The sequence below is a fragment of the Zonotrichia albicollis genome, chromosome 2 (assembly GCF_047830755.1).
Source record: "Zonotrichia albicollis isolate bZonAlb1 chromosome 2, bZonAlb1.hap1, whole genome shotgun sequence".
NCBI classification, from domain to species: Eukaryota; Metazoa; Chordata; class Aves; order Passeriformes; family Passerellidae; genus Zonotrichia; species Zonotrichia albicollis.
The window spans coordinates 31,253,574-31,268,933 of NC_133820.1; the positions used below are offsets into that span (position 1 = coordinate 31,253,574).

Sequence of the window (15,360 nt, forward strand, 5' to 3'; positions counted from 1 at the left end):
GGAGGCTCCTTTTCTAACAGTGGCTATTTCTACTCAAGCTGAGCAGTATTCATCTTACGTGATGTGCACAAACTTTTGGACTGAACTGCTCATACTTGTCAGTACTCACAGAGGAATTCCTACAAGATCTGGACTGATAGAAGAACCTGTGTGCAAATCCTAGATAGTAGGTACATGGATGTGTGAAGTGAGGTAAGGATGTGTTGGAGTAGAATAGTTTCCCTCCTGCTCCCTTTTAAAGGTTTCTGCTCTCATTGAATGGTTTTCCCCATTGCTGTCCTGTGTGTAAAAAGCAGATATTTCTGATAAGCAAGCTTCCAATTTCTCCTTAGTGTTAAAATACAAGATTTTTGGATACCTCATTTTCTACTTTTCTTTTGCAGCCCTCTGGCACCTTCATGGCAGCTCTTGCCAGCTCTGGCTGCATGCAAGACCCCTCAGTGCAGAGATTCTCTCCAGGCTGAGGCAGCAGCCTTAGTAGCTCAAGTACTCACTTCAGCTCACTTCTGTTGCTTAGTGTTCATTGAACCTGCAGAAAGCCTTTCAAGAAGCTGTCTTCAGTTGATGAGGGAGAACTCTGCACACATCATGCCTTCTACACATTAACCTGGTCTGTTCTTTAGTTCTTAGCAGCTAGGATTTAATCATCCATTCTAGCTGTGAATGAGTGAGTTTCTGTTTGACTATGAGTGTCACATTGTTAATGTTTGGGAGGCATTAATGTGTTGTTATATTGTTAAACACAAATATCTCTCTGGATTTTTGGAAACATAAAGAGGTTAATTTGTTGCAGTACCACTGTTCTCATGGAGTTTAAAATGAGAAAGCTGCTAAATCTGTTCCTTTTGGAAAGCTGCTGTCTGAAGTTCGTGGCTGTGTTCCCCAGTTCATCAGAGAAAATCTTCATCAGTGTAATGAAATGAATAATAGGAATGACACTACACTCTATCCTTACAATAGACTTCATCTTCTCTTTTTTCCCCCTGCAGTTCCCTGTTTCACTCAGTGTGACCAGGGCTGATTGCCATGTACACAGAATCCTCTTATCCCTGGCAGTGGATGTGATTATTCTTGTGCTGGATGTATTTATAACAGGACCAGGCTCAGTGTACATGAAAGAAAGAATGTTCTAACATAAATCAGTTCAATCATTCAGTTGTTAGAAGATACTTCTTTCAGATTTTTATCTGATTCTGCTTTAGGGTTTACCTCTGCTGGTAAAAATTTTTGCATCTGCTTTTAACTCCGTTACTTAAAATATTTTTAGCTTCAAAACTACTCTCTTCACGCCTCTGTATTTTTTTTTGTAAAGGTGGTGGAACCTAGCCCTTTGTCATCTTCACATTAGGCTTTGAGAAGCTGTCACTGGTGACCATCAGGGTAGAGAATGAGGAGATTTGGTCATTTACAAAAGTTATTGAAGGATCCTTGTCATATTAGGTTTTGCATAGGCTGTCTCTTTTGATATTGTTTTGACTGCGTACCGTGATGGTGTCCAGCAAGGTGTGGTGGCCTGCCTGGCCTGTGCCTGGCAGGGTTCCCTCCCTGCCAAGATGCAGGGTTGGTGCAATGTCACACAGAGGAGGTACTCATGGGGGAAATGTGTGCATGGTGTCCCACAAGACTGTTGATGTAATTTGTTTATGCTGAGAGAAAACCTTGTATTACAGTCTAGTAGGATGGCAAACCACAATCAAAACAGTTACATTTGTACACCATGTGAAGCAGTTTATTTAATCCTCAGGCCAGCTTCAGAGGTCAAGTCCTTTCATCCCATTGCCTGGTCTTGGCAGAGGCCCAGTGCTGAGGAAGAGTCCTGTCCTTGCCCTCTAATTCCTCCTCCAGACAGCCTTCTCAGCCAGCCAGAGGAGACTGTCTTCCTTGGCTGTGTTGTCTCTCTGGACCTCGGGTATGCAGGCACAGAGCAGGCATACTTGCATACAGCTATGCTGGAAATGTGTGTTGCTCAGTCATCTTCTAAAACAGCTCTTGATGGTTCTCTTCAAGCCCCTGATCTTACCTTTTCTCCTTGCCTGAGTTGGAGAAATGGAAGTGTGTAGGGAGCCAGGGCACAGTGAGTTTCCCCATGGATGCCACTGTGGGATGGCACCATGTACGAGTGGAGGTGAAAGGGCTGAAGTACTGATGCATGGGTTTAGGGTGGAAAGAACAGGTAGAAAGTCAAGGAAAATGGCAGACAATGGCATATAAGGGTGAATGTCAGAAGCACTTGTAAATATTTTTTTTTCTGCTTATTTTTAGGATGTGTATGTTGCTCTGTGACTTGAAAAATGGGAGAAAACCTGTGAAAACTTGGCTATATGCTATATGATTTTTCATAAACAGGGAAGCAGAAAAACCTTGCATCTTCTCAGAGTAACTTCCATCCCAGTGGTGCACTTGGTTTGCCTGGTTATGTTCCTTGTGAATGTGACATTCAGTATATTTCCAGGAGCCACAGCTCTTGGAATGCCCCAGTTAGCTTTGGGCCAGTGGGGACAACAGCTGTGGCCTCTGCTGTCTTGGTGCCAGGTGGGGTGGCTGCAGGGAATCTCCATCTCATCCTGAGCTTTGCCAAAGATTTTATTTAGCACTTGTCGGTTATTTATGATGTTAAAGCCAACTTTTATGAGAAAGCCACATTAATTCACACAAAGTAAGCTGCAGATGTGTATGGCTAAAATGTTACCAAGAACTCTGTGGCTCAAAAAGATAAAGCTTTATTCAAAGACAGGACACTGCTCACATTTCCCAGAAAACACATAATGAAGAAGATACATTTATGTTAATTGGGTTGGCACCAAGAAATAAAAAGCTCTTTTAGGTTTGGTCTCAAGAGGTATGGAAAGTTCTTGTTAAGCATTACATGTCTGGGGAAGCTCTCACCTTTCAGGTGCTCAGACCTTTGCAGGGTTGAACACCTGGAGACCTTTTTAAAGTTTGTTTTATTGACATATATTTGCCAAGTTGTCTAGTACTTTTCTTAAAAGAAAAGAGACAGGAGCTAGTTAGTATATATGAAGAGACGTATTAGAAAATAAATTATAGTTTTGTGGTTAAATAGTCTTTTAGGTCTTGTAGTTGTGGTTTCTTTATTTTTGTTTGGATTTTTTTTTTTTTTTAAGAAAATTGCTTTAAGTGTGGCAGTGGCAGATTACTTGACTTCTATCAGGATATTCCCATCAGTGCATTATTTTTTGCTGACATGCTATACAACTTTTGAAATGTCAAGTTACAGGATGATCCTAGGAAAAAAGTGATTAAGCATTCTTAGTTGCTCTGAAGTATACCTACAATGAGGTTGCATTATTTATTATATAAGAATATTGAATTTTTAGTCTCCTTTGTTAAAAAAACCCCACAACATTTGTGCAAGGTTAAAATAAATAACAGAAACAAAGCATTTTGGAGGGATTTGGTGGACTGTCTCAGATAGCAGATTTTTTTTTTTTTTTTGGTATGGGTATGTTCCGATGCATTTTCCCTTACATGCAAAGTAAAAGGTCAGTTGTTAATTGCAGTAACATTCCTTTACTCTTTCTGACTGTGTAAAGCAGCTTTAGTGGTACAGTATGTATACTCTGAAGGTACCTTATGTGACAGCAAGACTTGAAACAGCTCTCCTGAATGATTTATGCTTTGGAAATGTCAGGAAGTTCCATCAGGATAACTGCTAGTTTGTTGCCTATGTGTATTAAGAGGTTTCTGTCCATACAAATGTGTCGCTCGTACTGAGTGATGCACAGAACGTGGCCTGTTCCTTTGCCACAGAAGGATGACAAAGGCAGCTCCAGTCACAGTGTTCTCCACTGTGATCTTAGCACGGCGCTCACCCCGGGGCACTGCTGCTGCAGCTGCCTCATCTGCCTGTGTTCCAGGCTAAGAAGAAACCAAACTTCTGGTATTTCAATGAGTGCAAGAAGAGTAGAAGCAGGGGAAACAGTCCTATTTTCCAAGGGATTGTCCTTTTCTGTCAGTGCATTTCTAGGATATAGTACGGATGTAAAAACAAGGGAAGAGGAAGATGCACTGAAGAGAGTCAAGAACTCTTTAGGAGGAGGAAATGGGCAAAGGAAGATGCAGAGCTCATCCAGGCAGATGGATGGATTAGAAGACAAATATTATAGGGAATGGGACAATATCAATGAGGGGCAGGTCAAATGACTCCTGAGAAGGATCCCTAATAATTATAATAAGCAGTGGAGCAAATAGGAATGTTTTGATAGGTGACCAGGAAGTTTTGTAGATCAAGAAGTCAGTCTTTATTGAATGAAAGAGGTGAGTAATCTCTGACTTCAGTGCTAAACGAAGTGGGTTATATTTTTAATTTTTATCTACCATGAAAGCATTTTCCTGGGCAGTTCTGGAGCATCAGCATTAAAGAGAAAATGCTGTGCAACTGAATTCAGTGTGTGTAGACCTACTGACTTCAGCAGACTGTTTCTACTCTTAAGCTTTCAGTATATTACTAACCAAACTGACAGCTTGAAATATACCTGAGGGGCTCTTATAAAAAATTCGCATTTTAAGATCTGTAGCTATATAAAGATTGTTTCTTTAACACTTACAATTCTAGGATTTCTAATTATTTATGCAAAATTTGAGTCAAAGAAATCTCTGAACTTTTTTTTTTTTAAATAAAGAATAAGGGTATTATAACAAATCTTAAATTATAGTTGACCTTACTTGGTATGTTTGACTTTTTTGAGGTTGAATATCCCACCCTGAGGCCAATCTAATATGTCAATAGAATTGGGTATCTTTTTCTTTTACTGACTTTCTTGTGGGATGTTATTTCACTTCTCAATGGTTTAGGTTTTCCTATCTCTCTGTTTATTCTGAGAATGTCTGTCTGATAGTTGTTCTTATTTCATTTATTAGGGATCAACATCTGACTTTATTCCTGTTTTTATAGATTCTGCCTGTAAGAGATGCCTTTCTTATGTGATTGAGATACTCTGAAGCATTAGAACACCAGGTACTCCAAATGAAACAAAATCTGCAGTTTCTGCCCTACTGGGTGAAGGTTAACTAGATTTAAAATCTAGTCCTGGGTTGTATCTTTACAGTGAAGTCTTTCAGTGAAGCTGTCAGACATTGATGAAATTAGTAGAGTTCTTTATGAAGTTTTTTTATAATCCTTCCCCAAGTTCACATCCATGTCTGTGTATGTATGAAAGGTGCTTATAACAAATCAGTTACTATGAATGTTAACATGAATGCAGATTACAATAATTAGTGGGCTGTGAAGGGATGAAAAAATGGCTATGAATGGATGAAAAAATGAGTATATCTGGGTGTCTACTTGGTGCTCCTTTTTGGTGAAATTGTTAAGAACCTGGTGACAGAAGGGGAATAAAGATGTTAATTTTCAAACTTTTTAATAAGAACATAAAATCTGACCTTTCTGTATTGTATTCTGTCTTGAAATAAATGCCACAGTCTTTTTTTCACATATGTAATGCAAAGTCTGCAATATACACATTTTGTGTGTTAATTTTTAAAATCACCTTGAACACTCATCAGTCAAATGTAGTTGGTATATAATAATTCTTTGTGCTTACTTTCATCTTTTCTTTGTAACCTGCTGACAGATTAAAATGAACACCTAGCTAGTAATAAGCTTTATTTTATTTTTTTGTATAGAAGTTTCTAATAGGTCGTGATTTGCAGATACTTTGTCTTTGTCTGTGCCAAACTCAACAGCAACCAAAAAGAAAACCCCTCTTACAACACAAAACTAAGGATATTGTAAACCACTGTGAGATAGATTTTTCCATCTTTCTTCTCTGTTAATGACTTTCATTCCATCCTTTTGTCTTACATCACTTACCATTGTGTGACAAGTGGAAAAACTCCTTGAGTTTCTTTGAAAGATAAAAGAATTTGTATATTTTATGGCAGCATTCTTCAAAAGTATTTTACCTCTGTGTTTTTATTACAAATTTTCAGCTGAGCTGTGAAATGGAGCAACTGACCTAACATGCAAGGTATACATAGAGAGGGAAAACATTTAAATCATGTTTTATGTCTTTCTACAACGTTTCTGTCTGGTAGAATATAATAAAATAGCAGGAAGTTGGGAATAGAGGAGGACTTGATAATAGGAAGACTTGGCTTTAAAAGCTTGAAATATTTGCCCTTAATATTTTGCCTTCCTTCCTTGCCAATACAATTATTTTCAGAAATCTCAGTTCTTTTTCAAATGTTGTATTGTGAAAAGGCAATTCGTGAAAGACCTAAGCTGATACAGAAAAACTGTTCCGTCCAAACTGATAATTTTCTTTCAGGGACACAGTAAAATACTGGTTTTGAATTGTAACTGGTTGCTACATGTATAAATAACAATAGAGAAAAATCATTCAAAATTCAACTTTCATGTGACACTAATACAAAACAGATCAGAAGCTTAGCTGAGTAACTGTTTGGGAAATAATTTAAAGATTAATAAATAACAATCTGTATAGTGTTCAGTATAGTTTAATTGACTCCTTGTTTTGCAAGTGGTTAAGCTTTGGTGTTTTTTACACGGCTGTACAGGAGGCATTTTTGAGTCTCCTACCTTGCTGTCCCACATATTTTATGAAGACAGTCAATTAGTTAAATTAGTTTTCAGTGCTCAGCTGTGTCCTGCCCATCCTTCCTTCAAATGCATCAGGGTCTGCCTTGAGTCCTGCAGGTGTGGGTGTGACCATCCTGCTGCTCCTTCTTGTACCTGCACTGGGGCGGCGTCTCCTGTCCCAGGGAGGGTGAGCAGGCCCAGGGCTGCTGTGGCACGAGGCTCTCCTGCTGCTGAGTGGGGACACTGCTGCTCTGAGCCCCTGCACTGGGGCACACCTGCACACCTGCTGCTGGGGCACACCTGCACACCTGCTGCTGGGGCACACCTGCACACCTACAGCTGGGGCACACCTGCTGGGGCACACCTGCAGCTGGGGCACACCTGCACACCTACAGCTGGAGCACACCTGCAGCTGGGGCACATCTGCACACCTGCTGCTGGGACACATCTGCACATCTGCAGCTGGGGCACATCTGCAAAGCTGCTGCTCCCCCGGGCTCAGCTTCGGGAGCCGCCTGCTGAGCGCCGCTGGCTGTGGAAGCACCGGTTGTAGCTGCCCTTAATGCTATGGTGCCCAGCAGGAGGATTCTGCTCTGCAGGCATGGAGGGTTTGAGTGAAGCATCAGAACTGACTGTCCTTTTTGCACATGTGCTTTTTTCCCTGTTGGTAACAGCGTTGGCTTTTACAGAGGCACCTGAGAACTGTATGGGGTCAGTGCTCCCAACAGAGCTGGGGTTTTGCTTTTAAAAAGAGATATTTGGCTCAGACATTAGAAATGGTGGAGGTTCAGGTGCTGCTGGTGGCTGCCTGAGCTCTCTCACTCTTCCAGCTCACCAAGGGGGAGCCCACTCTTCATTGCTTACTGGACTCTCTGTTCTGCTCGTCACCACATAAAGTATGTATTTATAATTCTTAAGCGTGTAAACGTTGCCACAGAGTTTATTAGCCTATCTTCTGTTTTGCTGCTGATGTGGTTCTAAGATGCTTTTACCAAGAACTATTAGAATAAATTATAAATAGTTAAATAACTGTTTAGAAATGTCTGACTCAAGCTTATTGTGCATACGAGGACTAATTCAATTTTTTTTTCGTAAATGGCAACTATTTTCCTCAGCAATCTGAAACTGAACAACGAAGGGTCTCCAAGCAAATTAATCAGGAGAAAAGTAGTAAAACCAGCCCTGCTCAGGCTTTTTTCCTCCCTTCTGTGTGGGAAACATGACGTTTTCTAACCCGATAGTGGGAATGTTTTCTTCTGCAGGCCTGAGTCACTTGGGAGGAATGCTAAGATTAATGCACAAGATTAATTTTCTCACTGCTGCATTCTCCACTGCAAAAATGGAAGTTTCCTTTCCTTTGAACTTTTCTTTCATTTCCAGCAAAATTTCAGGTACTCTGAACATTTTTTTCCCTACAATTTCAAACCCAGTTTTCTTCTATAAAATCTGTAAAATTTTTCCTTGCCTTTTAGTGACCATGGGCACAGAAGTGATTAATCTTTGTTTGCTCTGCATTTTATGCAGTTCTGCAGAATACATAAAATCCTCTGTTCTCAGAGAGCTGTGAACAGGAGTTTTTACTTTATCAGGGTTCCCTAGATGTACGTTATCAGTTTAATCCAGTTTTTTTTCCATTTTCAACAATAGTAATCTCTAGCAACAGATGTTCTGAAATGGCTTTATATTTATTTTGGATCCTCTAAGAGAGATTACTTCTGCTGTCATCTTTCTTAATTAAGCATTAACAATTATTGCAAGAATTAGTCTGAAATGGTAAAATTAAAATAAGAGATAAAGGATGTCTTTCCAGGTGGCTCCAGAGTAAGCACTACTCTCTATACATTGAATCTCATCAAAGGCCAGATTTTAATGCACATTTATTTCATTTTGACATGCATTGCATAAGTGTTCTCATTGAATTTGAACAAAAAGACTTAATGCTCTATCTTAAATGAATAATCTGCCTGTTAAAGTAATTTTAGGAAAAGCAGTAGTACAAAAATGAGTTCATGTTCCCATGGCCAATGCACCTTAAGTTATATAATTGTAAGCTTAGACACGTGTAGTTGAAAGGCATCATAAGTGAAAGGCGTGCAATTGGCCTTTTTTCATTTGTTTGTAAATAACAACATGTTCTGTGTTACTGTCCCTGAAGGAGCAGGAGCACTTTGGGCCAGGCATTACTTACAGCACTAATCTGCAGGGGAAATGCCTGAATCTGCTCCCTGCCCTTCCTGTGCCCCAGTGCTGCTGCCCACAGAGGAGGGATGGGAGGTGACCTGGAGGCGATAACACTGGCTTTGGACCCAACAGTGTCTTTTATTTGATTAAAGAGAAGTCAGTCTGGAGAACAGTTAGGAAGAAATGGAGATGCTTCAGATGAGTAACTTGGTTGTATATGAGTAACATAGGTTGCTTGCTCAGAGAGGTTTATTTTGACAAAGACCTATAAAATCCTATTCCACTGATGTAGCTGAAGTTTCTGCCTTGTTCTTCATTTAGGATAGACCTTTACTTGGGTTTCTTGTAGTGTTAAGGGACAGAGATTTTCTTGAAGCAAATGCCCTGTTTTTGTCTTTGAAGACATTTGGTTCTCCACTGAGATGAGATTGCAGAGATAAAAAAAAAGGGTAACATTAAAACTCTTGAAACTGTGTCTTATTCAGTCAATTAGAACACATAATTAGTAATTTAAAAGGTAGTTAAAATTTGACAGACTGCCAAAATTTGTGTATCACATAATTTTTTTTTTAACAGTGGCTTATTTTTTGAAGTTATTTGTGATTCTTCTGGCCTTGTTTTTTTCTCACCTTCATGCATCTGACTTTCAATGGATTTCAATTCAATTGAAATTCATTTCAATGCTTCTCATTTTCTAAAGCCCTGAATTTTTCTCTATCTGTTGCCCACAGATTTCATTCTGTGCTCTCCTTGTTTACATTTGCTGCTTTTCTTCCATAGTTTTCTGACACTGTTGATTTCTTGCTCAGTCCCATATTGGCTACTCATTAACTTCCCATGAATTGTTCCCTTTGGGTATTGAATGCTTACTTCTACAATTTTTCATGATCCTTCTTTTTTTCCTTTCTTGTTATATCACCATCAAGACTGGTCATTAGTCCTGTTTACCAGCATAATTTTCTGGGACTTCTATATCATTAGGTAGAAATGAAAGCAAATGTGAATTTGGGTGTACTTAACAGGGTAGAAATTAATTAGAAATGTAGAAGATAAAACTGTCCCCTTGCCTCTGAGACTTAAATTTCATGAGAGTTTTCTAATTAAATTGCAATTCCTGATTTTCCATATTCAGATCAGCCCCTTTCTATCAATGGAGAACTTAGTTTAGAACTTCTTCTCTGATCAGTGAAAAAATTCAGATAACATGGCCAAAAACTCACATTTAGTCTAAATGGGAGGAAAATTTTTCAGTAGGACTTACTGAAAATATCTGAAGTATCACACAGATTAATAGCAAGCCAACGTGTCAGGTTAAACTGGAGAAGGAAACAGATGGAATCACAAACTGCAGAAGACTTTCTGAGCATCTTGCTGAGGCCTTTTCCAAAGACATTTGTTTTATTTATGGTGAATGTTACTTCAGTACGTTTCTAAACAGACAAGAAAGAGGAATCTGAGTCTTAAGAGCAGAGACATGTACTTGAAATTGAGCACTTCACGCTGTGTTCCAGCCTGTCTGAGAGCAGTTGCTGTAAAGCATCTGGAGAGGAGAAGGGATTAAGGCCTGGACCTTGGACACGGATGCACTCATAGTTGGGCAGAGAGCTGCAGGGTGGGGTCTGCGTCTGACACTGCTGCTGCACTGCTGTGCCTGCTCTGCAAATGCTTTCCTGCTGACCTGAAACAATTTCCTTGGGGCTCCATGAAAATAGAGAGGGAAGTGGCAAGTGGCAAAGTTGTAACAGACTTTTGAAATGGCTTTTTCTGGAGCGGAAGCTGCAGCCTTGAGTGAGTGCCTGAGCTCCCTGAGCAATGGAGAGGATGAAGCAGGAGCTGCATCACAGACCTGCCAGTGTGAGAGAGGGCTCCACAGGACCCAGAAAATGTGGGTTCACTGTTCTCCAGAGTGGCCTGGAGGGAGGTTCCAAGGCCAGTTTCTGGGAAGAGCTTCAAGCCACTAGGTTAGAGAATAGCCGAAAATTGGGAATCTCTGTTTATGTTTGTTCTGGTCCATTATGTTGGTTTGGTTTAGTATTTTTTTTCCACTGGTGGTCACATCTGACTTTTGGGTTTGATTTGATGGTTTGTTTCTTTTTTTGTTTCTTTTTTTTAATTCACCCTTTTCTTAGTTTATTTTTGGTCTTTTTTTTCAGAAATATATTCTCATATCTGTGTAGTGTTCTGACCATGAAGCTTTTTTTTTTTTTTTTCAGAATAGCCTGTTTCCACGTTTTTGAATGAAAACTGGTCATCTCTTTGTCCTGTAAGCATGTGGCCTTTCACATGTACCTCTGGGAGACCACCTCCTGTACTTTCTGCCTTCTCAGGCCCTGCTCTGTGGATCTCAGTGTGGTGGGGCTGAGCTTTGGAGACCAGGCTGACATTTTACTGATCATGCCAGAAGGGCTCTGGAAAGCTGTGCAGTTTTCCACTCTAAATTTAAACACCTGTGTACAGTCCCTGTTAGGCATGTGGCACCAACCTTTTGTTTTGGTGTTCTCAGATGTAAATTGGAGTGATTGTGGAGAGCTGGGAACTTCACAGGAGTATGGATTGGTCCCCTCTGCTGCTCTGGATTCAATAAGCTGTATATGTTGTTATAAATGTAGATTGCAGGCTGATTGTGGTTGATTTGTTCTTACTAGTCACAACTCTCAAATCATGTGAGGTATTAGTCCCACTTATTTCTAACACTGCACAAAAAGAGAGTAAAGATGTTAATTTTCAAAGTAAAATCAGGCAGTTATTTTTTATGTTCTCGAAATCTACCAAGAAACAAAGACTTACCTTCCTCTGATTTTTTTTTTTATCATAGGATCTTATGTAACAACCAAAGTGATAGTCCTTAGACTGAACTTTTGTACATTATTAATATGACTTTTCAATATCTTGCATGCTTTTGCTCTTCAGACTACAATAACATGTCATTGGGACCATCAGTAGCAATTTGGGTCACTTTATCACCAGTTTTTCTTTTTACTTACTTCATAAAATCTTTACCTAGAGGATATGGAGTTATTCTTCAGGGACATTTCATCTTAGGATGTCTCTAACCCTTTCTACTGAGTGCATTTCTTTCAAACATGTCAAAATACATGTGGAAAAGCCTAGCCACCAAAAATTAGAACATCTGTCTTTCTTGCTTTACAAAGCAGTGACTGAATCTGTAAGATAAAACCTTCAGGATCATCATGAGAAGTTTGTGAACCTTAGCCTGGCTCTGTTTTAAAAAAGGCTTTCCTTGTGTCCAGAGTTGTTGCCAGGTAAGACATTAGAAAAACTTCCACAAACAAGGTGTGGAAGCAGAACAAATGAGCGTGGTCCTGCTCCAGCTAACATTTACTGAAAGACTGATGTGAGCTTCCTTTAGGGCAAAGTTGTCTTCCTTTGTATTCATAACAGAGAGAGAGGGAGATGGTATTGGGTCTGTACTGGAGTTCTGTAGCTATTTCAGAGTTAACTGAGTTAACTCTTTTCTGACTGGCTAACTTAGTTTACTGACATTGCTAGGGATCCCTTTAAATGTGGCATCATGGACAGTTTATGATTCTGTTTTCTATATTTTTGTTTTCTTGAATGATGCACAAGCAGACCCAAGTGTCTCAGAAGTGAGGAGTGTTTTGGGGTACCTCAGATTTCAGATGATGAAATCAAGTTTGATTTTTCCGAAGGATGAGGGCACAGCATCAATCTGCCTCAGAAAGCTTCTCAAAGTGGGTGGTTGTGATCTAAGTCTGAAGCAGCATGTTTGTGCAAAAAGCCATAGTCCCATGTCACAGAGAGTGAGATTATCACTGTGCTCATCCTGGGGGTCTTGCTCCCTGTCAGGATTTGGGAGAGGGAATACCAGAAGCCAGACATGATCTGTCCAAAGCAGCAAGGTCTTGTGTTGTGTGAGGAAATAGAACAGACTGAAGCTCTGAAGTCATGCAAGCATTTCTCTAGGGAAATATAAATGTCTGAAGTATAACAGAACCCAGTTTAAACCAGGACTCTTTTAAATACCTCTACTCAGAAGAAAATGTGACCATTTTGTTCTTAAGTTTGCGAGTCATAGGCAGGATTTACGTAAGTATTGTTATTATTTACAGTGATTGTTACAGTGTTTGAGTTAAACATCCTCGAGCAGATCAGTGAGGAGCTAAATTTACATCCTTGCCTGGTTTTGTGTGTCACACAGTGCTATATATTAAACCTATTTGTCGGGTGAGTGTTGAGCTGAACGGAACAGGTCTCTTGCTCAGAGCAGCCCTGCTCATGCTGAAGTTGTGCCTTAGCTTCCAGAAATGCCAATAGATATTGTTAACTTGGCAGCAGCTCAAGCACTGTATTGGAGTGAGGCTTGATTTCTTTTATGCCAAGGTAGTGCTAGAGCAGCACTTGATTTATCCTGAGTTTACAGGACTATGACAGACTATAAAAATCTAGTTCTGGGCACTGGAATACTTCCCTGAAAAATAGGAGGAGTGTCGTTTACTTTTTGTATTCGTACTGTTGGTTTTTTTGTGGCTAATAGAATATTGTTCATATATTATACATAATTCTGGGTATAGTGCTGTGAGAGCTGGAAAGTTACTATTATATAGAGTTAAGACTACTAGAAAGGCAAAAAGTCTGAATCCAGTTTATGAAGAATGTAGAGCAGTATGGCAGATGTGTGAATGGGGAAATTCCCTGCTTTGTAGATTCAAGTAGCATGTGTATATGTCCAAAGATGGCTTTGTTGTGTTTTTTTTTTTTAAATAAGAAAAGAAATATTCTCATTCTCAAACTTTCTTTTGGAGGCAGTAGGACTTTTTCTTACTATTTTTCTCTTTTTCTTCAAGCCTACTAATCCCCTATATTCAGCTGTAGTCCTGAATCTAAACAGTACACTATGGATTTTTTTACTTGGATTTTGTGCTGGTGAATAAAAATTCACAGTACTCCCCATGAGAAGCAAACAGGAGACTAAATATCTTGACCTGCAGTGTCATTTGGTTGTTTAAGATTCTGATCTTCATCTGCTTGGTTAAGCTATAAGAATATTCATTTTAATGCACAGGCCAGGTGGCAAGTCATGTGAATACGAATGCTTTACATGTGAAAATTTTTACACTGGTGCTTATTCATTTCAGGACATAGGAAGTTTCATGCTACTCAGCTGCTTGTTCTTCCAAAAGATTCTGCAGCACTTCTCAGTGGAAGTTCAGTGCTAGAAACAATAAATTTATATTCATCAGCTTCATTGTGCAAAACTGTACAGATAGAGCAGTTAAAAGAATATGGTATTACTGAGACATTTACTTCTCATTTGCTTAGCTGAGGCTGGGATTCTGACTTCATGTTCTGAGTGCCTTTCAATCTGGTGTATATATGATTAATGTTGGTGAGTCACTTCTGATGGGAATTTTTGCTTTTTCTCACATTGCAAGATAGGGAGACTTTCTGCTCCTCCTACCACCAGTTCAGAAGCACTGTAGAAGACAGAAAGGAGGAGATAATTTGTCTTGTTTTCAGAATTGCACTCTGTTAAAGGAACTGAGGAGATTGCCAGTCCCTTTGGCATATTCTGCACAGGTGTCTGCAAACCAACTAGGACAGCTGGGATTGGGATAAAGGTGTAAGTAGATTGTTATATGCACTTGAGAAATGTTCTTACTGATTATTTAAATTCAGAATTTAGGTGGGAAGACTAGTCTAGAAAAAATGGGAAGGAATATTTGGGAAGGAAATTATTCTGTAGGTGCAGGAAGGCAGATCATGACCTGAATCCTTTCGGGGTTCGTGGTAGGAATTGTTGGAGCTCTGGAGATCTGCTTATTCCTGTCGTAAGAAAATAAATAAATTCTCCTGGGGGCAATATAATGCTTGGTTAACACAGCTTAGCTCAAAAGCTCAATGTAGCTGCCTGTAAAATAATGTAGGCATGTCTACAGAACTTCCCTGTGATTTTAGACAATGCTTTTCCTCTGTTTGTGTGTGTGTGCCTGTGCATAAAGAATGCAGTACATAGGTTGACTGTGAGATTCAGTTACCACAAAATTCATAAAATAGGACAGAATGGCTTCCATATTGAGGAATTTTAAAGGGCTCCACCTGTATCTAGAGACCAGATATTTGGAAATGCCTAGGTACATAAAAGTACTGGAAGTCCTCAGTGGTATTTTGCAGGGTTTAAAACAATTTAATAGCTGCTGATTGCAGCAGGGCTTAGGCAAGTGACTTGCTTCTGGTTTAGACAGCCCTGCAAGACCTCTGTGTGTAATTTTAGTCCTCAAAGTAATGTCAGAATATGGTCTGATGCTTCAATGAGTATTCTTCAGCTAAAATTGAAAGTCTGCCTGACCTCACCTCTGACACTGAGGACAGACCTCCTGAGTTTGTGTCTTGTGGATTTTGTGTCCAAATCCTGTTTTGTGGAGCTGCAGCTCTACCCTAGGACAGGGCAAGATCACTTGAGGCAAACCACTGGTACTGGAGACACCTGCATCAGATAATTCGTGTTTTTATGGTTGTGATGTTCACTACAAATGACATTACCAACTATTTGATGACCTCTAGGAATTTATTCTTTTGTCTATCTTTTGGACTTTGGTATTTCAAAAACTGACTCAGCAGAAAGCATATGGCTACAG

The 15,360-nt window shown here is 39.6% G+C and overlaps 1 protein-coding gene across 3 annotated transcripts in view; it reads left to right on the top strand.

Annotated features, from left to right (window-relative positions):
- The window catches only part of ARHGAP6 (Rho GTPase activating protein 6), a 322,422-nt gene that overhangs the window by 188,351 nt on the left and 118,711 nt on the right, over positions 1–15,360 (top strand). Inside the window, exon 1 of one of the 3 annotated variants that reach the window (XM_026797134.2) lies at positions 14,027–14,345. The exons of the other annotated variants lie outside the window; for them this stretch is intronic. The gene's annotated coding sequence lies outside the window, so the exon portion shown is untranslated. Of the gene's footprint in view, positions 1–14,026; positions 14,346–15,360 lie in introns of those variants that run through there. 3 annotated transcript variants of the gene reach the window in all.